This window comes from Mercenaria mercenaria, chromosome 14 (assembly GCF_021730395.1).
Source record: "Mercenaria mercenaria strain notata chromosome 14, MADL_Memer_1, whole genome shotgun sequence".
Classification (NCBI taxonomy): Eukaryota; Metazoa; Mollusca; class Bivalvia; order Venerida; family Veneridae; genus Mercenaria; species Mercenaria mercenaria.
Window position 1 is genome coordinate 7,785,958 of NC_069374.1, and position 27,246 is coordinate 7,813,203.

Here is a 27,246-nt window from a genome sequence, read left to right on the forward strand (position 1 = left end):
TAAGATCAGTCTATCTTTCACTCATGAACACCATATATTACATTTTTGCTCGTGGCTATACCACTCCTGAAAATAGCACATCTGGTTTTCACTCGTGAATGAGACTTCAATCTTACACTGAAACAAACAAATATTCTCTTGTTTACTTTGACAGTTTAGAAACAACCATCCGTGATTATACGAACACCTGTCGTCACGCACTAATTTGTGACTCAAAAGTTTGAATATGTTTAGACATTCAAGGGACTTGATAATTCAAAAATACTATGTATTGCAATTAGCATATACCGTTCCTGTAGTCATGACTCCAAGACTTTAACTTATCTTAGAATATGAGCAATGATAAATAAAAGTAGTATAAAAATAACTAAAACAAAGGTTAAGGGTACAACAACACTGTACACATCTGCCGAAATATCATAGGACTCGAGATCGTTGTCTGTTACTTGCGAAACATTCATGATGGTAATCTCCATTTGCAATGCTATTTATAATAACAGCCACGCTCTATATCGGCAATATTAAGTGACCAACATAATGTATATATATGTCACACATCTTTTACCATTTTTGACATTTTCAGGAAAATTACCTCAAATGTCAGAGATCAATTGTCACGATATATTATTGTGTAATTTTCAAATTAATATCTGTTCCTGTACATCTCGGGCTTAACAAAATCATTCTTGTAGGTATTTCAAAGCAGTAAAAAGATCCATAACATACCATAACACGTCAAATAGTATCTCGCAGCTATAGATCCCTTACTTTGACATTTAATTTCAAGGCATAACAAAGGTCTTGCATACAGACCAGCAGTTTCAATATAATTGAATTATGTCTTTTTTACGATAACAGGATATGGCAATATCTTGCAATATTTAATTTATATCACATGACTACAAATAGCACGTCATCAGAACTTGTCGCTACATCATCTTCGAGGAATATTAGGACATGTACCTAGAACGAGAATCAGAAGAAGAAACTAATTATAATAGTAATAAATCTGTATACAAGTAATATGAAAAAAAAACAGGATATTAAATAGAATTCATAAGTATTATATATATTAATAATGTTTTACATACAACTGCTTTGTCCGTGTAAAGTTTAAAAAAGATAACTGTATCTTTTATTCATATATATTTATTGATTTTTGAAATTGTCCTTAATGTTAGACACATAGATATATAAACCAAGAAATAACAGTATATATTCCCATCAATTTTTAAATGTATAGAAACTAAATATCAAGCAGACACGTGCTATGGTTAATTTTAGCATTATGAGTCGGATATACTTAGAGTTATTCCACACGCCGTCATGTCTAACTTAACTGCTATTTATATTGTCTTATCCGCGTTTATTGTAAAATTTGTCATACCCGGCCTTAAGGGGAAATCGTTTATATTTTTTCTTATTAATGTGAGAAATGCATGATGATATGCGCGTTTTAATGAGTTATACATTAATTTGTATAAGTTAAATAGTTACTGACTTTTTCCTATTCCAATCGCCAAGCGCCGGTGTAGTGTCAATTTATAAGAACACATCAATTTGTTATAAGAGTCACTAGTTTGATATCTCTGGATTGTCTGAAATGCAATTTTATCACTACTATCAAACCGATTTAAAGACATGCTCAATACCTAAAACTAAATCGGATCAATATTATTCCCACACGACATCTCTGATTAATATCGAAACAATTAAATTTTGGGTTGCACATTCTACTCTTAATGCGTTGTCTTCGTCACACTTACAGAGGGAATGTTTTGTAATACGGCTTTTCTTTCAAACTAACATAACCCTTGACATTGACCAACAGGAAGAAAATCTAGATCAAACAAAACGAAATAAATCATTTCAAACTTTTTAATGTGAATTATCATCGGACAGAATTGGGCTCCAGAGAATGAAATGGTAGTAAATAAAATGGATGGTACTTTATAATGGTCAATATAATAGCAGATATTTTCTTACATTGTGCTTAGTGATGTGTACATTTTGTTTTGCTGTACAAATAAAAGATGGTTAGGAATACGAATATCATTGTCATATATAATTGTAAAATAAAGATAATGACAATGACAATTCATTTGCATCCTTGGCCTTTTTTATGAAGGGTTACCGCTATGATTTTACTACATTATTGTACAGGCATACCAAAACAAAATTTCCTCGATACTTTGCCCAGGTTCTCCTAACATATAAATGTGTATAACAAAGTGTAAAAACTACATCACTCACGGAGACACTTCATTTTCTAATAACTCTTTTATTGTAAAAAAGACAAATCTTAAGACCATTGCACATGACTGTGAACTATTTACGTAAATAAAATAACTAGAGTATAAAATAAATGTCAATACACAACAACAGAACTAAGCGTTTTGTTTTACATTTAATTCTAAAGTCTCTGATCATAAGACTGTAGCATGCATAAAGATTTTGAAGACAGAAAATTTATCCTTACCTAGAATAAGTTCGCACAGATCACAATGAAACTCCAAATCGTTTGTCATTACATCCGTACGTGATCTGATTTCTTATCACTAATGTCAATCTAAAATAATGAAATAAGAATGACTCTGGTGGTATTTCCTTACCTACACCTGTCTTTGATACCAAAGAAATGACAGGCAGGATTGAATAATCAATCACAGACATTGCTTTGAATAAAATATGACTTAGGGTGACACGATAGCTGTGTTCGTATCGCTGAAGTTTTGTTAATTCAAGCACAGATTCAACACTGATTATGCATACGATTTCTTATCAAAGGAACATCATTAGTGTCCTTAATGAATAAATTAATCGCGGAGGAAGGAGAGTTTATAGCGTAGAACGTGTCCGCCCGCTTAGCCCAATAGGGAGAGCGGAGATCTACGGATCCTGGCGTCGCCAGTCCGATCCTGGGTGTATGTTCTCTGTGACGATTTGATAAAAGACATCGTGTCTAAAATCATTCGTCCTCCGCCTCTGATTCATGTGGGGAAGTTGGCAGTTACTTGCAGAAAACAGGTTTGCACTGGTACAGAATCCAGAAACACCGGTTAGGTAAACTGCCCGCCGTTACATAACTGAAATATAGTTGACAAACAGCGTTAAACCCAAAACAACAAAAACAATATATAGCGTAGAACGTTGTGCACATACATAATGTAAAAGGCACAGAAGTAAGACAAATAGCATCAATTACAACACATGTTTATCAATTAGCCTAAAAGTCTATAGTTACACTTGAAGGTACCTAATAATGGTTAGCAGGCGCAAAAAAAAACATAAATTTTATTCTATACTTTAAGTTCGTAGATTGCGATTTCCATAAACAATGTCGGCGTTTAATAATAAATAACTAGTTGTCCGTTTTAGACATTTTTCTAAAAATCCACTGTTTCGTTTTCAGAAAAATAAATCAAATTAAATCTAATAGTTTTGAAATATTTTGCATGTAAAACTTGAAACAGTTACTGCAATTGCTACTGTTGTCCATTTATTTAATGTTGACTTAAATCTTAGATCGCATTATTACTGTGTTTCAAATACTATTTGCTTATTTTCTACTTTCTTTTGCCGCGGATTTGGTAATTATTTTGTTTATATGCTTTTATGGAAATACCGAAATTAGAACCGGTTCTTTACGAAACGGTATATACCGGTACTTTTCGAAGTGATTATTCGGTACGGTACCGATAACGGGAACCGGTATCCAACCCTAAATTAATACTTTTGTAAAACTTTTATTTTAAATTGGCCCCATGTGGTTCTGGGACGATCTGTGTATGAAAATAATTGGAACCACTGCCTTACCCTTGCATGATCGTAAGAGGCGACTGATAGGGTCTTAAAACTTGGTTTTGCAGTAACTCTGTGATTCCAGCAGGTACGCAAATTTTGATTCCATACTTCATGTTTATATTTCAATGTAAATGAGATGTGAAACCATGTAGTCCTGTTTGGCGTCATATAACCTATACTGTGTTGGTGCGCCGTAAAACCCAAATAAATAAATAAATATTCTTTTTTTTATATTTGTCTCCCATATTTTTCTTGAAAAACACAGAAAAAGTAAAAATGTAACTTTGTAATTGACTAAAATGTAAATTTATTTTCAGAACCCGTTCTTCTTTTGCAGCATATGTAACAATGAAACAACTTGCACTGGCACATAATATCTCTCTTTAAGAAGTTAAATAGATTAGCAGATAAACGATTCACGACATTTGCAACCATTTCAAATCCCTTGAGTATCATAGGTTTGGATGTTTATTAGACAAAGTTCCTGTGAATGCTCGGATACATCTTCCCAGATGTTTTCTTGTTATTTTCTATAGTTTTTCACATCATGCAAATAAAAATGAAAAAGTAAAATTAAATAATATTGAATATTGAATATTGTTACAGGTGCTTCGCTTCTACTAATTGCCTATTTGAATGATTTTGTTTCTGAAAGTAGCTTCAAGTATCATCCCTACTTCCTGCAATGTCACGCGGTTAAATAATCTATAAAATAAGTAATAGCAGCTACAACAACAAAAAACAACAACAACATCATACACGTACATTAGCAAATGTCGGCAATGGCTTGAACATATACCAAAATGTGTACTTTCATGACATATGATTAAATGCGATATATTTTTTACAGCAAATAGGTCAACTGTATCTGTATATTTATTCGAATTGATTGTTGAATTATAAACAGAACAATTGTATTTAAGTAAACATATAACAAACAAAAAATAAACACCTATTTATTACCACTCCATTGCTGGATATATTCATCTATAAAAGGCAATATCATTACTAAAACTTTGAATCAGGTAGACGTATTGGTGCGTGTTGGCGTTAGGCAATCTTTTGCATACTGATCTCGTTGTAGCTCAGGGTAAGTGCGAGGTTGGAATGCTCTAAACGCGTTTAACCACCCCCTCCCCCCGACTCCTCTTTAGATTACTGACCGTTCCAAGGTGGTGCCCATATTTTCAACTTGACTTTAAAATGTCAACAGAAATTTTAGTTCAATTTTAGTTTTTGATAGTGAAACTATTAACATATTTCATATACTGTTTGCTACAAATGAACGTCCGTCTGTCTTGGAAGTAACAGTTTTCCACTGTGAAAAACAAATGTCAAACGCTTAATACGAAATGCTACTCTGTTACACTCTTCTTTGGCTTTAAGAGTATCTATCACATGCATGACGTCGCTGGATTTAAATAAAGCCAGTTCATTAAAATTATAATACACTAGTTCAATAACGCTTTGACATCAATGCCATTTAAAGTATAAGAGATGTTGGTCAAATTGACTTGTTCATAATAGTTAAAGAAAGTAGAATTTCTGATAACTTAACATGTGATAAAATGAATGTTACATTTGTAACACATCGAATGAAATAAACTCTTTGAATAAAATTGATAAAATGATCGGCAGAGCCTCGCATTTTATTATTTTATTCAACTCGTTAAATAAATTCGGTATGGAATATCCTCTATGTAATGGATCTGCATTTCAACATCAATCTAATATAATGCAATAACATATATCGAGAGCCCATTTTAAAGTTGTAAATTAAATAACTGAAGGTTTCGATGTATTGTGAGCAACGTGTAAGGGTAATAATCATATACTCGGAGTAAGACTGAATGAAAAGAATAATACTGTCTTTGAAAAGCTATTCTCTAATGTACAATTCGTTTGGAATAGTTTGATACAATTTTTCCAGTCCTTTTGCAAAACACATTCACTTTTATTTTTGTAAACCTCTGAGGATGTAGTATATCTTTTCACCAGGGTAGATTCAAAATAATTGAACAGTAGCATTTTATTGTATTTCTTGTAATTAAATCTTTTACATGTCGCTGCAAGGACAATCAATAAATGCAAAATGTTGTCAGTAAACATTGGCCAGGTTAGAAGTACAAGGCCCTCCAAAAGTATTTTATATTCTAAGAAGAAAGAAAACACGGATGATTAACACTTTTTAGTGTATTCCGGTTCCACTGTTTTTCGTAGAATATACGTAGTTGATAATTTTATAATTATGCACATTAGCTTTCTAATATAAGCTTAAAACGTAGCGGGGTTCGTGGTTAAGTATTTTCTCTCATTTGTAAAGACGCTGAATCTGTAACTTGGGTAATTGCTGTTCGTGTGATTACGTTCTACTTCTACTACCGCTGCAATCAGTGTCCTTGTGTTCTTTGTTGTTATGCATGTAGAAAAACATATTTCTGAATGAATAATAAATAGACGTAATCAAGGGCTGTCAAGAAAGACTCCATTGGAGGTATCAATAAATGCAAACTTTTGTCAGAAAACATTAGGAGCATGCCCATTTACGCGTATGCGTACATTATATTCACTTGAGTAAATCTTTGAAATACAAAAATGCAATCGGATGTATTAATTGCATTAGATCCAGAAATGCGTTAGACAAAATATATGAATACGTCTTCCTATCAAGATATACATCGGGCAATTTTCTATATGAGCGCAAAAGCTATTACACCTGCGTCGGCCACAAAAAGTTTATCTACATGCTTCGTTTGTTTTGGCGATCATGTTAATGCAACCGCAAACTTCAAAGATAGTTTGTCCTACATACTGCAACATATTCATTGATATATTGTGTAATTTAGTGTCTGTTTCGTCAAAACCTTGTTTGAACGTCCTTTCGCACAAGGATTTCTAAACTAAAAATCTAAAATTATTGGCATTTCGAAATGTTGCTTGTTTTTGTATTAGAATATATATTTAAGATAAAACATTTATTTTTGCGACGTCTTTCACATTATATCAGCCTTGATTACATACGAAAAAATAGAAAAAGTGAAAAAACCACAGGTCGCCCAACAAGACATAAATTGTTGCAGGTTAGGTTTGATTTAAGCCCTGAATGTTATTACATAGACTCAGACAATCAAATCTTTGTGTGGTTGCAAAAGCCTGATAAATGTGCGATAGTGTCAGGTTTGCGTTTTAATAAAAAGATTTTAATCTAACTTTTGTAGACTGACCTGACTGGGATTGGAAATGTAACAAGGTATATTATATATTGTTAATATATCTGTATTGATTTGCAAAATCTCCACATACCCATTCTAAATCATACTGAGCTTTAAAGTGTGGCATCTACAGATAAGATCTTCAATAGTGTCATAGTGTCTATAAACGGCATAACTGGTATTTAACTGCCATATGAATCATTGACTTGATTATTGCATTTACATAAATGTTTTAACGTACATCATAAAATTACCTTTTTAATTGGCAGTGGTTTCCGGTACTTAGTATTTATTTTTCACGTAATACAGTCCAACAATATTGATTTCTGTAAATGAATCAGGATTTTACTGGACAATTACTGTGTCGATATACGCAGCTTCTATCAAAATAACAGATTTTACAGTCTGAATAAGAAAGTTAAGCGGACATATTTTAATAAATGTCACATATTAAGTGAAATAAAACTGGTGCACGAAGTATTCGAATTTGATTTAATGGAACTTCAGAAACTTATAAACCTTTCACAACAAAAAGGTTGTACTATCATTTTGATAAACTGTAAATCAAGTTATAGATTTTACCGAATGTTTTCTTTTTAATATAACAAACAAGTTAGAATGATTAATATAAAACACGTGCTTTTTATGTACAACATTGATACTGAAATGATGGAGATTTAGTCACAATCGCCATAGGGAAAGCTAAAATTTATGTCTATTTGCAGACGACCTTTTCATTGCTTCTAATAAACAGCAAAGATGGAAATAAACACATGTCAAGTTGTGCCAGACAGTCTCTGGTTTTAGTACGTCTAGTGTTGAATGCAACGTTGTAGTTACTTTCTGTTTTAGCATGTAGAAAATGTGTGGTAACATTTGTAATGATTTTTGTGTGAACAATTATAAAGCAAAATGCAAGTAATTTAAAAGAGACCAAAATGTAACGAAGTTATCTAATAACGGTATTGCGGGAAACACGTACTCCCTTGTTAATAGAAAGTGATGTCTTAGCTTGGTTGCGCAGGTGAGAATTTTTAAACTGTAATATTACTCAATGGCTTTCATATGCAACAATATTTTACCTAATTTCGTATGCTTGGATGATTTCGATCCAAAACACTTTGTTCCTTCTAGAACAACTAGCAGCTGTTTCATGTAAAGGCAACTTGAACAATCGAAGGTAAAATTGAAAAAAAGTATTGGAAAAGACATTTTCTCACAGAACACTCTAATGAGATATGCATGCTATTTATTTGTACAAATCACCCCATCCTGTTTTGTTTGTTTCTAAAAATATAGGTTTCAGAGCCATGTACTCATGTTTGTAACGTAACTGTGTAGCTCAAACAGCAGACGTTCTGACAGGCGGAAACTTAATAACTCGGCAAAATAAATGTTAAAAGGTTTGACAGAAATTAGTTGTAAACTAGTGTCACCAAACAATTACATTTATTCTCAAAAATACTATAATTTGTATTATAAGCCAACTTAATTTTAGTTTCATAGGGTTATTAGTCTGCACTTCTTACCTGGACTCTCCCTTGCATATCCAAGTGGTATAAATGTTTGTGTTGAAATCATTTCCACATAAGAATAATATTGTGCATATCAAACAAAGAGTCAAAGGCTTTTATATAATCACCGCCTCCTGCTGCTGTTTGAAATAAAATTAATGCACAATTGAGTTAGTTTCTTAACAATTCAGATCTTATCATTTCTATCTTTAGTAACGCTTCAGAAAGCATTTAATGTTAGTTCCCTTCTGAGAAGTCAATAAGGACGACAGAAAAATAAACGTATTCATAAATGAATACACAACACTCATATTCGAGATTTATTGTGTGACCGCATGCAGCTGATATTGAAGTTTATGAATAAGTTCGATTTGTTTCAGCTTGTAGTTTTCAATACGTAATAAACGCACAAATATGTCACAAATTCAGGACAATTGTTCGCATAGTGGCAGGATATTTACGCTGCCGCCGATAAATGCACTTCTTCATTCATAAAATTTGTTATGTTAGTCTCTGTTTTAATTGATAACAATTTGTTTCAAATTGAGCTTCTTAAAACACTACCCGTTGCAAATTGCACGCGGAGCTACAGAAGCGAATTTCAATGCTCGTGAATTACACATGGTATTGATGAGACAAATTGCTAAGGTCTTGATAAGTCTCTCCTAGACAGTTATTGCTTTATCTCATCTGTCTATCCATTTACATTTTTGTTCTATTATAATTACCGAATAGACCTTTGGTAAAATTTATATGCAAGGTATTTAACCCTCTTTATCAATGTGTCTCCCTTTTCCAGTTCTTTATTATTTTGTTCATGCAATAAATTTGAGACTGAAGACTGAATAAGTGTAAAACTGTTACACATCTGTATTAGTGACTACATTAGTTTCCATTGCCTATGGATTATTCAGTTATTTTCTATATGCAAATATTGGTACATCTTCTATTTCCAGGATATTTCGGGATCATGAATCAGTTTGCCTACAGCTGTTGTTCCACGATACATTCGCCTTTGCGCGTGTGTGTTTACACTGCCCTGTGACTTTGGAGCATGATGCTGGTTAAGAGTAATATTTGTTTAGCACCATTAACCACTCAAAACTGTGCTTATATCCAATATTTGCACGTTTATAATACTTATGACATACTCGTTTTTACTCTCCATCGGTACCGAAAACGTAAACGTCAATATTTGTCCATCTTGACGTTTGAATTTCATATCGAGAGCGTGACGTCATTGTAATGCGTGACGTTGTGTTAATTTACGTCAGTATTGTCAATTTTATTCACACTATTAAACAAACGCATAATATTTATATAATATTAATATGTGTATATACGTATGTTTTAAAAAGGTTATTAGCTTTGCACACGTTCTTTAGCGGAATGAAATTGCGCTTAAAAAGTCGCGCAATACTTCCGCTACAAAACTCTAATTATCAAATATCATTTCTTCTTTCAATTTGACTGCGCCCATTCAGAATCTATAGAAAAATCAAGGACGAACATTGTTCAGGAAAACGTGGACTAAACAGTCATTTTATGTATATAGACCGGTTATATTACTAGAGGTAACGTTAGAATCTTAATCTAATTCCATCATAATGTTTTATTGATGATTTATAATCTTCGGTTACTTATGCAATCAAGGAATAAAATTCCTCCAAAGAAATCCAAGCCATACTCTGAAAATTAGATTATTTTTAAGGGCACTTCCTTTTAGTATGCCTAGAGTTTTCAAAATTGTGACTTGTGTAGGCATTATCTGAAGATGGACGACTACCATAGTAACCATAGTAAAGCTTGAAAATATTCCAAGCATTAAATTTGAGCCGCGCCATGAGAAAACCAACATAGTGGGTTTGCGACCAGCATGGATCCAGACCAGCCTGCGCATCCGCGCAGTCTGGTCAGGCTCCATGCTGTTCGCTTTTAAAGCCTACTAGAATTGGAGAAACTGTTAGCGAACAGCATGGATCCTGACCAGACTGCGCGGATGCGCAGGCTGGTCTGGATCCTTGCTGGTCGCAAACCCACTATGTTGGTTTTCTCATGGCACGGCTCATGTGATTAATAATTTATACTTATTCAAATACTGCACAACGTAGTTCACACAGTTCAATCTTTTCTCCATACACACTACTAGAATACATTGTATTAAAAACGTCACAAATGTATTGTCCTCGTTGCCATTTAAATTTCTACTGATGGTATATAAGTAGCCTCGCATTCACATTCAAAAATTCAAACTTGGTTGGATCGATAGCATTTGCACCTTGAACTGCCACATTTCGTCTTGAAATACACATTAGTATATGATATGTTACTTTGAGTGTTATACAGTCATACGGTACCCTTTGTATACATGCAAACTTCCATTACTTTACGCTACCGATGTAAAATTGGGAAGCGTATTTAGTATTATGTCCAAACTGGCATTTATGTATAGCTGGGATGGCCTGTCTGTATACACAGGGCACACAAGTGCTCAGCCTGTATAACCCTGATACCCAATATGGCCTGGATCTATAACTGTTGTACCCATAGTTGCCTCTTTGTATGTCACGGACACTCACAGTGTATCTGTGTGTATAGCTAACCTGACCTGTATGTATATCCATCATACCCAGAGATACCTGTGTACCTTGGATACATTTGCGGCCTTTCTATATACCAAGGATATCCGTATTGGCATATATATAACCCAGATAGCCTGTATATATATAATGGATGCCTGTTACACCTAGGATACCCAGATTTTTCCGTATATATAACAAGGATGACCTGTATTTATACCCGGTATAGCCAGAGTGGTCTTTATGTATAGCAACTTACACATGGTTGTACCCAGGATAAATAGTTGCCAGTATTTATAGCCAGACGACCTGAAAGTATACCAATGATACCCAGATAGACCTGTCTCTATACCTAGAGTATATCGGTGGCATGTATTTATACCCAGGATATTCATATAGGTGACATTAAGTAAACGGACAGGATGGTCTGGTTGTATAAATACCCAGGGTACTAAAGGTAGACTACCTAGGATGCACTCGGATGACCTGTCTATATACCAAGCATACTCAACGCATATACTGGCCAAGTGTATAGCAACGATGGTCTGTCTGTCTGTATACCCAGGTGTTTGACCAAGAAAAGCTTATATTTAAACCCGGGATATCCATAATGGCCAGTATATATGGCAATGATGACATGTTAGTATATCCAGGCTACACAGAGTGGCCTGGGTCTATACATTGGATACAACATTTTTTTATTTTTTTTTTTGTTGGATTTAACGTCGCACCGACACATGATAGGTCATATGGCGACTTTCCAGCTTAGATATTGGAGGAAGACCACAGGTGCCCCTCCGTGCATTATTTCATCACGAGCGAGCACCTGGGTGGAACCACCGACCTTCCGTAAGCCAGCTTGACTGCTTCCTCTCATGAAGAATTCAACGCCCCGAGTGAGGCTTGACCCCACATCGATGAGGGGTAAGTAATTTGAAGTCAGCGACCTTAACCACTCGGCCACGGAGGCCTGTCTGTATACCAATGCCATCCAAAGTTATCTGAATGTATAGCCATGATGGCATGTCGATATACCGAAGATACCAACAATGGTGTGTATGTAAATCGAAGATACTCTCAGTATCCTATATATATATATATAACTCTTTAGCTAGGATGAAATGCCTGTATACCCAGAATATCCAGAGTTATCTGTCTCTAAAGCAAGCAAACTCGGTTGGCCCTTCTGTATGTCCACAATACCCAGTATTGCCCGTCTGTATATTCAGTATACCAATATTTGCCAGTATACATGGGTAGCCAATATGACATGTCTGTATGCACAGGATACCTAGATAGGCCTTTCTATATACCCATGATACAATTTACCCATAGCGACCTGTATGTATAGCCAGGGTACCCATAGTGAACTGTATGTGTAACAAGGGTGGCCTTCAGTATGCACAAAACACGCAGAGTGAATGACTGTATAACTAAGATACCCATAGTGGAATTTACATGTATGTATACCCAGGATAATTTTCCTATATAACTAGGATACCCATGTTTTCTGTCTATATTTCCAGGCTACCTATTCTGTATGTAATTTCCCTAGATGTCTGTATGTATAGCAAGAACGGCCAGTATGTATACACAGGATGCCCAGAGTGGCATGTCTGTATATCCTAGATACCGACAACGGCTGGATATTTATCCCGGATGGCCTGTCTACATACAAATGATACCAAACAATGGCCTGCCTACATATCACTGATACACAGTTTGCCTGTCTGTATCCTAAGAATATCCATAGTGGCCTGTATGAAAAGTCAAGATTGCCTGCCGATGTACCTAAGATATCCATAGTTACCTTCTCTATACCTCTGGATACATTGAGTGCTCAATCGTTATACCAAGTATACCATTGATACTTATTTAGGCTATCTTGTCTGTAAACCCAATGCAGGGCCGTAGGAACAGGGGTGGGGTGGGGGTGCAATGCAGGGCTGTAGGAACAGGGGTGGGGTGGGGGGCGCCCCGAATAATTTAACCGATTGTGGTAATTATCTTAGTATTAATTATTTTTTGACAGCGAGTCCATTTTAGCTGTGACCTGTCACCAGACATGCAGTTTTATAATTGTATTGTTAACCTTATTAATGTCAAATCAAAACAGAAAACATGTAAAAACGATATAAAAGCCTAAGAAAAGCGTTCCTTTGTCGGAACCACGCCCGAGAAAAAGGTGAGGGGTTTTATACTATACTCATTATACTGTATTCATTTGAAAATGTCAAAACATGGGGTATATTGTATATAAAATTGCAGTGGTAAAAGTGTTCTTAAATGCTCCCAAAATGCCCCAGAATGCAGGAAATGAAGCGCTGAATTTCAGAACTTTCCAGCACACTGGCTAGTCTCCTAATTTTCTATTTCAGTCGGCTGATTTTTAAAAAGTGTGTCCCCCCCATCTGAAAATGCTTCCTACTTGCCTGCAATGTATGTTTTAAATAGTATATTGTTTAATTATCCGCCAAAATACTGCAATACCTTACATAAAACCTTTTGTGCATTCCCCAGTATATTAGAAAAACAGAACAGACTGACTTTTTGACGGCCATTGTGAAAAGTGGCTGTCTTTATGGTTGTCTGAGATAGTATCAAACTGAACTAAATAGTAACATTTTTTCAGTCACGAAACTGTACTAAACTACATAAAATAACTATATAAACTCTATAATGTATGCAAAGAAACCATAATATATTAACTTTTGGCAGCCATTTTGAAAAATGAGAGCCATATTGGTTATCTGAGGTGGCCTACATGGTTAACGGTCGTATTATTACTTGTATTTATCAATCTTAATACTGATATAAGTTGCATTAAAACATATGTAAATGCTCATAATATGCATACTTTTGAAAATATTTACCTTTGGTTGTCATCTTGGCCGCCATTTTGAAAAAAATGGCAACCATATTGGCTGTGTGACATAGGTTTACATCTTAAGATAACCGTCAGATATGTACCTAATACAAAACAAAATGCCTTGCTTTTATGAAAAAATACACAATTGTGCTACAGATTACTGTTGGTCAGAAGTCAAGTCACCCCACCCACTTCAAGTAGCATCTACACATAAAACACATATGATGGCGATATAAACAGTTGCGTTTATCAATAGATAAGTATCCTACGTGTACCATTTGTTACCTTTCTGTTTTTCGAATCATGAAAATTAAATATAAATAATAATTATTATACAGCTGTACATACATGCCAATTTTTATCGCAATTTTGTACGATTTTGCCGGTTTCATTAATATTCATTAATATGCAAATAAGCTAATTTGCATATAGTGAATTTATTTCATAGTAAAATACATTGGCTTTAATCAAATACCATTTTTGCAAATTTATTTCATTAAGGTAGTTCTGCACGTTTGGATCGAAATGTTTTCTACAATGTAGAATTTCATTAAACACTGATTTTTCAAAATTTCAGAATATACCTTGAAAATGGAGCAAATAAAAAAGATAGGGTCGTGTGCTTGATTTTTTGCTAGACTGATTTGAAAAATTTGGACCTCACGCAATATTCCATAATGGGAGTCTATGGGAAAATCATTACTTTCATAACATTTTCGCGAATAGAAATATTTCTACAATGTAGATTTTGATGAAACTTCTCACAGTTGTAAATAAACACATGGCCTATAATTTGATGAATTAAAATGTATAGGTCCGTGTGCTTATTTTTGAGATATTTGACCATGATTAAGTGAACCGGACATTTCACGCTAATCTTAAGACATTATTTTGATTATTTTAACGTGTCATATGTTTTAATGTCATATTTTGACTTTAGAAATATAGCAATAGTGTCATTGTAATAGATTTACTCACAGGTTTCAATTAATTCATAAAATGATTTTCATTTCCGTACGCCGAATCCAGGCTTTATTCTACGTTTTCCGGATAAATGGCGTTATGCCATCACTTCCGGTTTATCAAACATGCAGAACTACCTTAAATGGCGAAGATATGAGGCCATATAAGTTAAATTCGTAAACACTGCATTTCATGACATTTGACCTAATTTCTTGACCTTAATTTGACCTTAGGGTTGTGACTACCGGCATCAATGAACTACTTATATCGTATACTTCACATATAATATATAAAAGTTGCACCTTCACGAAATGCCAACGTAGGTGTTATCCAGCCACATATATGAAAATAACTGGTAGACTATTTCGAATTTTTATACAAAGTATTGCAAGTTAATCTAAAATAAAATAATTAAAACACACGTGCATTACACAATGAAGAAGTTCAATGAGCATATTATGACTAACTGCCGTAACTATTTATGAATTTCGAGCAAATATTGATGAAAACAAGTACCCCGCCCATCTGCAGTGATATATTGAATACATCTTTGTTTTACGAATGCCCTATGAATATTTTGTCTTGTTTCCGACTTTGAAGTCCACATGTTTTGTGTTCAACCCCTTTTAACCCCTTTTAACTCTAATTCAAATGAGTTTGTACTAGAAATATGTACATGAATGTATAAAAAAATAATTAGAAATTCAATGTTCTAAATTTTGAAACCAACACTTTTTGACAAATGAGCGTAGCAAACCAGTACTTGATAGAATTTTTTTCTGATATTCAAAACAAATATTTAAGTTATAGTATACCAGTAGTAGAACAAGACAGCATATGGTCCGCATTAACGGCCCCAACACATATTAGACGTCATTACAGAACTCCAGATTTAAAAAATGTGGCATGATGTTTTTAAGGATTTTTTTCTGAGTTTCATTTCCAAACATACCCCTTATTCCACACCCAAAAGTTTATATTATCAACTCCAGAAGTAAACATACTAATAGGGACAGCAAAAATGTAAATGTAAAATAATTTGATCTTGTTTTGCCAAATTTCGAGTTTGCCCGATTTCTATAAACTATTGAAAATACTTTTTCGCCATAAAATATATTATATCATTATTAAATAGCTATGTCGAAATTTGAACTAACTACAGTTAAATATCACATACATTTAACACGTAAATCATACGTATACAGTCAAAATAAAATAAATCCACCGACGCTTGCGTGATAAAATGGACTAGAATCGAGCTAGGAAATTTGAATATAACCTAATATCAAGATATACAAATGATCAACAGAGAATGTAAACGAACGTTGAACCCTTTGTTTTCATTTCTCTGTGTAAGTCTTTTAGTGAACACATTTTGTCAATACTCAGACGTTCTTGCAAAAGTTAAGTTATCACGAGAGAAATAAATAACTTTGTGACGTTACAGTTTATGTTTGTAATGGAATCTTGGCACGAAATAGCTATATTACGGTCCTTGCTAAATACAGCGCTGTCATTTGAAAATGTCATTGATTTCTTCTTACAGGACTTAACTATCAGTTCAACACATACATTGTATATTTCCAAGTAACTTACATAATGGATTGTAATTCACCTGTCTTGAATGATACGAGAATTCATCTGTATTTATGATTTTCTTGAAAATCGGTATTGATTATCTAACTTCACAGAAAGCATCTTCGCGTTATTTATTGCTTGGTTCAGATTGTTCACAAGCGGTCTTGCTCTATAAGAAATTACAAAAATGTAAGGAATCTGTACATTCGTTGGTTTAGCTCAACATATTTTGATTAATATGTTTTGGATATAAACATTTTATGTGATTCTTCAGGAAATTCGTCTCTAAAATGAACGAGATGTCGGCATATGAAAGAGGAAACTACTTGCATCTCTCTTTCACATTCAATAATAGTCGGTTTAAATTTATAGCAATCTGCAAATTGACAAATATGAAGTGTCGTATGAAAACGTTGGTACCAGACAGAAAGCCATACATTTAAACTGAGGAATATTCAGTTTGTACACAATTTGTTAGAAATATGTCATAAATGAAGTTACAGATCTCACCGGAACAAATTTAAAAGTAAATATGAACCAGCACAATGTTAGCATTACAGAATTTTGTCTGCGTAAAGAAACATTTACGTTCAAATGAATATTATAATGAGCAGCAAACGGTTATTCTATCAAACGTCTTTCTTTTTGTTCTTCTTACGAAATCAAAGTCGTATATTAAAGCCATTTTTGAAAAAGTGTTTCAAATAAATATATATGCACTATAACTAAGCGTAAACATATAGTTAAAAGCGTATCGCAAACATTCTAAATTGGTTAAATAACGGTTGTTTTGAAGAATAAGCATGTTGTTAACAAGTCATACGCATGCAAAACGTTCCAGTAGTAAGTATGAACGACTTGACTTCACCGTTGTAAAACTAGGATATTAAAGCGTGTACTTCTGGATTATTGCCTAATATGTGAGCAAAATATGAATGTGACTGATTCATCAGATGTTGGACATGGAACTTACAATGTTGCATTTGCTATTTTTAGTGTCGCTGCTCCAGTTATTTTCATTCTAGTGATTTTGATGCTGTTAATGTTCTTTGTTGCACATATTTTGAGGTAATAATAACGCATCTGTATAAACGTTTTCAAATAAGAAGGAAATGTGGGCATGGTTATAATTTCAAATGCCACGTTTTATTATGAATATTCCATAACACGATTTAATTGTCCATACATACGTATCTTCTGCAAATACATCAAGCGGTTTGTTATGAATTAGTTATTACATTCTAGAGTGTTAGTGTTAATGTCACTGCAGATCAAGTAAAAACCATAGGAAATTACTTGCTCGTGTTCTGTCACGGCTCTCAATGCCATTGATTGATTGATAAAGAACAGTGTTGCCTATAATACGGAAATATATTTGGAGGAGTACCCAGCCAGGAAAACAAATGGACGAGATATAAGCGAGTGTAATATTACTTTTTCATCTTTGGTAAGAGTTGAATTATGTTCCGTATCGCTTTGAAGAACATTCAGTTTCATGCTTATCGTTGGAAAGAAGAAGGATAATTCAGATGAACGCATGTGACCGGAACGCTTGATAACGTAAATGTATACTAGACGAACAATGCGTCAAGCGTTTTTTTTTATATTTCTGTTCAGCTGTCAATAAACATGTGAATATGTATTTAATTTTAAACCGTCCAGTATGTTCAATTAGCTATTTGTGTACTTAATACAAATCTTAATTGTGTGGCCATGAGGTGCAAGCGTGTATCTTAGGTTGAAAACATAGGTAGAAAATATAAATACACATACGAAGAGATTATATGCTTGTGGAATAATTTCAAAAGGGTGTAATATCCGAAATCGAGTGTTTAGATATATCAGGACATGGCTTTGCTTTATTTTATTTCGTTTCTAATCCGTCTTTTGTGTAAACAAGTACGAGGAATAAGGCAGCACTACTTCATGGCACATGTATAGCGCCAATATTGGCGGCAATATTGTAGATCGAAGAAAAGACGTCAATGCGTCATCGCGTCTTCAAAATTACAAATATACGGAAGGTAACATGTCCCGGGGAATACGTGCGAAATTGGTACATGTCTAGTTAGTCATTCTGCGAGCTAAATAATCTATTCAGTTCCAATGTGAAGGGTATTTACGGCGTATGAATAAGGCAACAATTGAACCAATTTTATTGCGTTTGTGAATTTGTTATGGAATATCACACTCGTCTTCTGTTAGACGCCTTGCCGTAGTTGGTCTGATGTATTGTGGTAGTGATTAGTTCCTATAAAGTCTCTCTTTATATAACATAGAGTATCAAGTTACGATGTGCGGTATTCGTTTCAGATATTTAGACTTCATAACAACAAAACACAAAAAGTAAAATGTCATTGTGATGTTTTTTAAATATACATTAACGAGTTTAAGAAATTTCATTTTTGGCTGTGTACTGAGAAATATTAACTTGAACGTAAAACGTTTTACCTCAATATAGACAGTAAATGCTTATTCGTGCTAACATCTGGGACTGCCAATAGAACGTATCAGTATTTTTGTAACGTTTGCCTAAGCCATAAGTACGAAGACTAACAAAGCAAACTGGTTACAGTTATTTACCATGAACGTACATCTCGATTGGTGATGTGCTTTCAAACTCTTTAGCTCTGGTAACTGGTAACGTCTTTTTATTCATTTAACCAACATCTCTTATTACTTGGATATAAGTACATATTTTTCTGTAAAGTTTAGCTTCCATATAGATACACACACCAATTAGCAGTTCGTTTTCAATTTTGCCAGTATATGTACAGCGATCTCCGTATAATATAAAATAGCAGACCACGTTACATTTTGTTGATCCTATGGTCGTTTTTCGATCAACCTCATAAATTTATATCATGAAAACGTCATTTTGGGATATAATTGAATAAAATGCATAACTAGACAAAACAACAAATATCATCAGGTCTCCATGTAGTTTTCAGTCTAATCATCAATCACGGTACATTGTTCATATGCGTGGGAATTGCATCAAGAGGGAGATATTGCTTATGACACGTAAATGAAGAGGGGCATAGAACGGGGTGCAAGATAAAGTATTTTCCTTTTTCACATAGCCATACACAACATCAAAACATAACTAGCAGGATAGTGCAAACATATCTCATTTGTGTAGATTTTGAAAATATTTCACTAACGAAAAGACAACACGAAAAGTGCAAAATAAACTACTTATCGCTTAAAACACAAGTTGTTTTCGTTATTACTGCTGCTTGAGAATTTATAGTTATCGTGAATATAAAACAAATGTTAAATAGCTCCCTGTACGAGGCAGGCATTCTCTTAAGAAGGCGATAGATAATTTTACTATCAAAACTCGCATTAGCATATCCCAATCTAGCAAGGCACGAAATGAAAACAGTGACACTAATATAAAATTTGACGGTTCAGCCATGAACAAGTTCAAACTATTTCAATCAATGTGACAGTAAAACATGAATAGCAGATTACGGATTATATAAGCCACACTTTTCATGCCACAGTCAAGGCTCGCTGTTGTCCTGTAGGAGCGTAAGTGTTGGTCAAGTCCGATGTTTTGTTTTTGTCGTTATAAATCTGTTTTTATGTTAAATAATTCTTTAGTTTCCAATTATTACCTTTAGACAATAAAATTATGAATGAGACAGCACTGCATTTAATACATGTAAACGATGACCTTTTAAACTTCTGTCGATCTCGGATTATATTTAGTTATTCCCATTAACTAAACCGTAGAAGTTACTGCAAACAGAAAATGAAATAAATCATACCTTTTAAATAATTTTCCCCGAAATTTGATTTTGCAAGGTAAAGAATAATGTTGGCATGTAATAATGAAGCAAAGCAAGGGAATCGATAGCGGTAATTCCAAGATAGTTGTAAAACTATATGATGCAATCAGGTATATAATAAGGCTTTGTGACAGGCCCTTATTACTTGATTTCTTAATATAATGGTTTGAAAATTTTGTAAGAAGCTACCACAAAAAATCCTCATATGACTGTCTGATATACAGAACGACACATTGTTGGTTTGGTAAACATATACCATTGTGACAGTCGATAGAAATTTTCCTAAAGAGGTAATACCTGGCGATAATATCTGGGTCATATTAAGATTTGTAATTAATAGTTGTCGCCATAATCAAGACTAGAGTATTTAAAACATTTTAAATCAAATGATGGTGTAAAAAATCATTTTCCTGACCTGCAATTTATAAGAAGTCAATGTTCCTCTTCTCGTGGCGTTTCAACAAAGTGTTGCGCAATAATCCGGTCTCCTACAGTGCAATAGTACAGGTACAGTCTGAACAGTCTGAATTTGGCTTATCTGTCAGGTAAACAGGTAAACATAGAGTAAAGTCAAGAGCTCTATAGTCTGCGAAAAGCTGTCTACGCATTGATCGCTGACAGAACATTTTGACGTCGTCAAGTTGCCGCCCTACGATCCCGTCGTTATAATACTGGTGAATATCGTTCACCAGTATTTGATCATAGTAAATGAACATTCAATTTGTTATAATGCAAAAACAAACAACGTTTTTAATTGTACTTTATCGGCTGATTTGCCTCGGTTCAGATTTAAAATGCGTGGTAATACAATAAGACAAATCAATGCGAAGGTCTGTGCTACTAATAAATACAAGACTCTTCAATGAGCGAGTAATATTTTGAACATAATCAGATCAAAATGATATCGAAAGTAAATTATTATGTTTCAAATTACAAAACAGACATTAACTTTCATCACAAGAAAAAGTGAGCATTAAATTCGTCAGTCAATAAAAGTAGTTTCGTTACGGTCTCCATATTTAAGAGCCGTCCCTGTCACCATGCAGTTATATTGACTTTCACGTCATAAATTGGTTTGATGACAACATCAAAGAAATGCTTGAGAAGCCATTTGCAATTAAGTTTGAGACGACCCACAAAAGTGCGTAATTATACGCAGTACGTCAATCACGACTGAATGCAATGTTAATTAAATGAGATGAATGAGTTTGTTATTTGAATAAATGACGCATTTTTCATCGTAAATATCCCTCGTAATTTCCGTTGTAAGTGTCAGATCGCAAATATAACTCCATTCCTTGTTTGTTTGATTTCAAAACATACGTGAATATTTAAACATTGTAGAATTTTAAAACAAATAATTAGTGTTACTAGCCAACATGTAAAGTAACGGTTGAACATAAACACATGATTTTTTTGCGAAATATTTGCCAAATTTCTTACCAGTACCAAATTGTTCAGACACAGATAAATGCAAGTTACATTTTCCATTTTTGAAGAATTTTGAAGGCATTTTCCAAGTATTTTAAAATATCTCCAGTCGTAGTGGCCATGTAATAAAGTGAACGTGTGTAGCATAGATTTTCTCTCTGGTCTCAAATGGATCTCTTTCAAGACACACAAACGTTTTCTTTCATTTTTAATACAAAGTGCAGTTGAATGGAGGTAGGTATTCTGGGATCTGACCACATACGATAGACAATCCCACTTTAGTACACTTTGACCACCCTCCCATAACCCTGTCTAGGAAAAAGGACATGTGGTCATTAAAAGCAGCAGAAGGACACGAATGGGAATTATTTTGTTACACAATTCGAATAAGTTAGTTTATGTAATAGAAAGAGCATTGAAACTCGAGGGTAAATGATTTGTACGAGGAGGCGTAGCCCCCGAGTTTAAATCGTTTACCCGAGAGTTTTAATGTTCTTTCTGTTTTGTATCATAGCCCATATATGGTACTTCAGTAGGCGTTCCACATTGCCATATACAGCAGTTCAGTGATAACTTAAAATCCTTGCTTTACAAATGTGTAAAGCTCAGGTAAAATAAACCAATGCGAGCGCAGAAAATCAATAAAATGCACGTCGCTGTCTGCTGTTAGAGACACGCCCATATATGCTGGCATACTTTCCTATCCAACAGTGCGGTAACTAGCGTGCGGGTATTAAATACCTGCACACTTTTAGTAACCGCACCCTGCGCTCAGTGTATACGATTTACCTGCACCAAATTTGTTAAGAAAAAACACCGAGCTATGATACAAGACAAATGAAATGAACTTGTTAGATATACTTAGTGTAATTATTCATAGTTCAAATACAATGCCACGTAAATTTGAGACACGCGTCCGAATCATGCACTTCTACAATGTTTTTTTTATCTGTTCTTATTATTACACCAATTAAAGCACTTTAAGACAGGGTTTGAATTATGTTTGTATACAATTTTTTGACAGGCTTATTTTTATAATTAAGAACGGGATAAAGAAAATGTTGCATAGGTGTGTCATTTAAAGGCACACGAAAGAATCTGGGCTGAACACTAAACAGGGATCTCCTTATTTTAGGCATTATAATAAATCATTAATGATGCTTCATTAATCTTATATCCCATCTTGTCACATTATTTGAAGTCATGAAACACTGCTTGAAATGAAGATCGAAATGAAATATTAACAAGTATTCTTCGCCGAGTCTTCATGATATGATGCAAATATGACCAATCAGATCTTCATTTATTGAGACGATGAGGGTGTATATGTCGCAAAAATACACAAACCCACAAACGTGAGACTCATTTGGTGGTCAATATTATGTGATGATTTATTTATGAATATAAATTAGGAAGCGCCGGCATCTTCTCATGCTTGAATTGCTTCCATCATACTTCATTAGGGAACGTCCGCGTGTGCAGGTATACATTTCCATGTGTTGTGCTGTATGGGTAGTTGTTCTTGGTGTATTTTGGCTTCGTTTTAAGTACTAACATGAAACACTTAAGATAGTTTATATCTTATTATCTATGAAATTGAAATAAAGCAGAATAGGAAGAGAATCGCTGTTAGCGGAAACGTGTACTCTCTTATCTTAGGAATTTATTCCTCATTACATTTATAGCAGTTGTCATAGAAATAAATACTAACATATATTTTTGCAGCATCTCTTAATCATACATTGATGATCTAAAGTACCGCAAAATAATATTTGTTTTGTCTTTTTATGCAGGTTTCATTGTTTTTTTATCGGTGCAGCCTTACTAAGATGAGTTTGAAATGTACTGTTTGCTTCCCTCGGTTTGTTAAACATTCCTGTTCCGATTGAAATGCAAGACAAATTTTCAACAACCGAAAACATTTTGTAACAGGGGAGCTGATTCGTGAAAATTAGAGTTGGAAGGCCAAATAAACAGATATTTCAAAAAACATTTACACCGAAAAAATAATTGTTGGTTTAGGAAAACTTGTTTAAATCCGTTCACAGTCAATAACATTATGGCAATCAACATGGCTATAAAAATAAAAACCATATAATTACATACATACATTTGATATTGTGCTTTTGAAAAAGTATGTTTCTGAAATTATATAAATTGGCATGATCATCGCACTGTGTGGTGTATCGTAAAACGTGTGAACTATACTAACGTGGAATAATAGTCAACATTTTAAAATTGATTCTCGTACAGCTGTTACAATGTAGTCATAAATCGCTAAATAACTGATGATGTCTAGACATTGTTCTTCATTTATACTAACAGCTATATAATGGTAAAGGCAATCATTACATTACGTCAACTTCAATCATCTTTCTTACATTTTTATTGCTCGTCGTTTAAACTGGGAGTTGATTCTCCGATGCGGATACACCGTGTATCTACCGGCATTAACCATTGGAATATAGGTGTGTATCACCATTTATTGAATGAAAACGTTTTAATGCCTTTAAATAAGATACAGATGCCTGGTTTGAAAAGAATGGGTTAATACAGAACCTTTTAGTTTCTTTTAAGTCGTTAAATACGTCGATAAAATCAGTTCATATATTGAAAATAAGCAACTTAGTTCTATTCAATATTTCTTTTACCGCTGAACACCGCATAATATTGCGGAGTGCGACAGATGATTTAAAACTAAAACATAACAGGAATATCAGAAATATTGAGATGACAACATCTTATTATGCTTCAATAAGTACCGATTGTTGTTGTTTTTTAAATCTTATTTCAATATGTCGTTTCTAATCAGGTAAAAATATAGCTACTGGATTTATGTGCTTTGGGCGAAATCAACATACAAAGTTATCGCAAAATATAAAATGAATGATAAATTATATCAATTCGCTCTGATAAATATTATAGCATACATTACGTCAGCTATTTCTTTGCCGTTATCAATGATTTCAATTGTAACTGTACTCACCTGAAGCTAAGTATCGTGTCTTTAGTCCAAAGCACATCAGCAGAGCAGACCCTGTCCCTTAACAATTTTAGAAACAAAAGAAAGACAACATCTAGTCAAATCGTTGGATAATAAATTCATCTAAAAGTACTTTTGGAGGATGTATTTTCCCAGCAGTAATTACGCGCAAGTTTCTGAACAGCTACAGTAGTCAACAATAGGTTAAACATTGGCCTTTTAAAATATTATTCTCTCTAAACAAATGGACTGCACAATATTTGCCTTTACCTGCGGTAGTTCAGAGAAAATTTGATTTGTGTTTGTATAGAATAATTTTGTGTTACTAAGTATGATTTTTATGTTTACGTGACATAAATTTATTTCTATTAAGACACCAATATAATAAAACCAAGTGTGCATTACGTTTAAATAAACTTTGGAATGTTCTAAACTTTTTTATGTTTAGAGACAGATTTAGTTCTTAAGGCCATAGTTATACCTTTAACTTAAACAGATAAAAGATAAGGGTAGAATTTCAGAAAGCACATAACACATGAAACAATGTTAGAATGGAAGGTATTTAAATATCTGAGTCAATTAATTTGCGATAATTTTCTTAAATCATCTAGCTTTTATCAGCGTCAGAGCTATGACCAACAAAATAGAAACCTCCCAACTAAACCTTCAGATAAATGGGCGGAAACAAAACGTGTTACGTGAAGCAGAAAATTTGAACACCCACCCCACCCCCCACCCCACGAAAAAAAAAAACAAAACAAAACAAAAAAAAAAAAACAATGGCTTGAAATAAGCAGATAGTGTTCTCATTCTGTTGTCTGTAAATAATATACAAAATCATTACAATATGTTTACCCTTGCTGATAATAGATACATATCTTACAATCTTGACTAAAGGTAATACAATAAAATATCATAGTTCTTCTTTGCGCATCAATATACGTAAGAGCGAAATTGCACTTGAGTTTTATACTCATATACACACGTTTATCTTATAAAACTTTCAATTATTTGCGATACATTCTGAAACTTTAAGTATGGGTAACGGGTTTATCAGCCAGGTGTAGTGGAAATGCTAATTGTCTTAAACAAATGTTCAAGTCAAATACACAATTGTTGATATAATCAGCATATCTGAACATTTGCTTGAATAAGTAAGTGAAATGCAAAGTCGATAGGTATGCTATTTTGCATACATGTTCCACACACGTACATACAGCACAGAATTGAATTTCTGTTGTTAAGGAAATCGACTATAGTTTAAAGATGGACAGTTCGATAGGTGCGGAATTTGGTTATTTTGGGTACATAAAATGATTTTTATGAAAGGCAGTGGCAAAATGTATTATTTCAATCTTTAGTTATAACAATAATTTAAGTCGCTGCTAAGGATGTTAGTATTGTTGCTTCTCTCATGGACAGACTGAATAAAGGCAGTCTGGTACTAATTTCTATTGTTATGTTTCATGTTTCAAACCGGAAGATGATTTAGCGAATGTGATGATAGTTTGATTCGACGATAGCAAAGGACTTAGATATCTAGATTTATTTTGTCAGGCATTTTAGATAATTTGGAAAATTATTTTATATCGATACTCTCATAGTGATACGTTTCTTTCTCGTAACACAGCCACAACAGCATTCATGTCGGATATTAATTGTACGCACTGAATATCGGTGATAGATCTAGAAACGAATTTGCTGTCTCTGTTTTTTCCTTTACGAATACGGCGATAAAATAATTATTACCAGCAAAATATGCGTGAAAAAGTAATTTCCATAACGTTATTTCCAATATTTATATAATATTTTTAAAAAATCACTATTGGATATAAGTTGAAAGACTTTAGACTAATTTATTTTTATTGTGGCTTTTTCTGTCTTTTTCTGAATGTTGTATTACCTTTTTACGTACGTATCTTTGTCAAGTTGAAAGGTTTTAGAACACATTATATTTCAGTAAGATATAAATTGTTTAGCAGTTAGTCTATCAATAATATTAATATTTTGTAATTATTTTTAAATTACATGTTTAAAATGTTGTGCATTTGATGTTGTATACACGATTAAAGTTTTCTTGACTTTATATTAATTTGACATTCCAGGCCTTGCATCATATATGTTTACCTTTTTACAGAAGGTATGAACATGAGCGTTCATGTATAATCTGTGACAGACAGAGACAGAATTACTATGAACAACTGAAATTCGTTGAATTCCTTCGCGTTTGATTTACAATGTCTTATATAAAACCAGCTAAGATTCTCTTTTTATTCTATGTTAATTATGTAACGGAAGTATTTGCAGGTATCTTACACATATTGGATCATCATGTTACAATGCAACGACTTATTGTACTAAACTATGCAGATTTCGTTATAAGATCGTAATTAAAACAAAATGGATAAGATATTGTGCACGTAAAAAGGCATCACAAAAATATGTCTTAACCTGTTTTAATTTCCATTTAAACACATAATAAACAATCAATATAAAGGATAGTAATTAACCTGCTT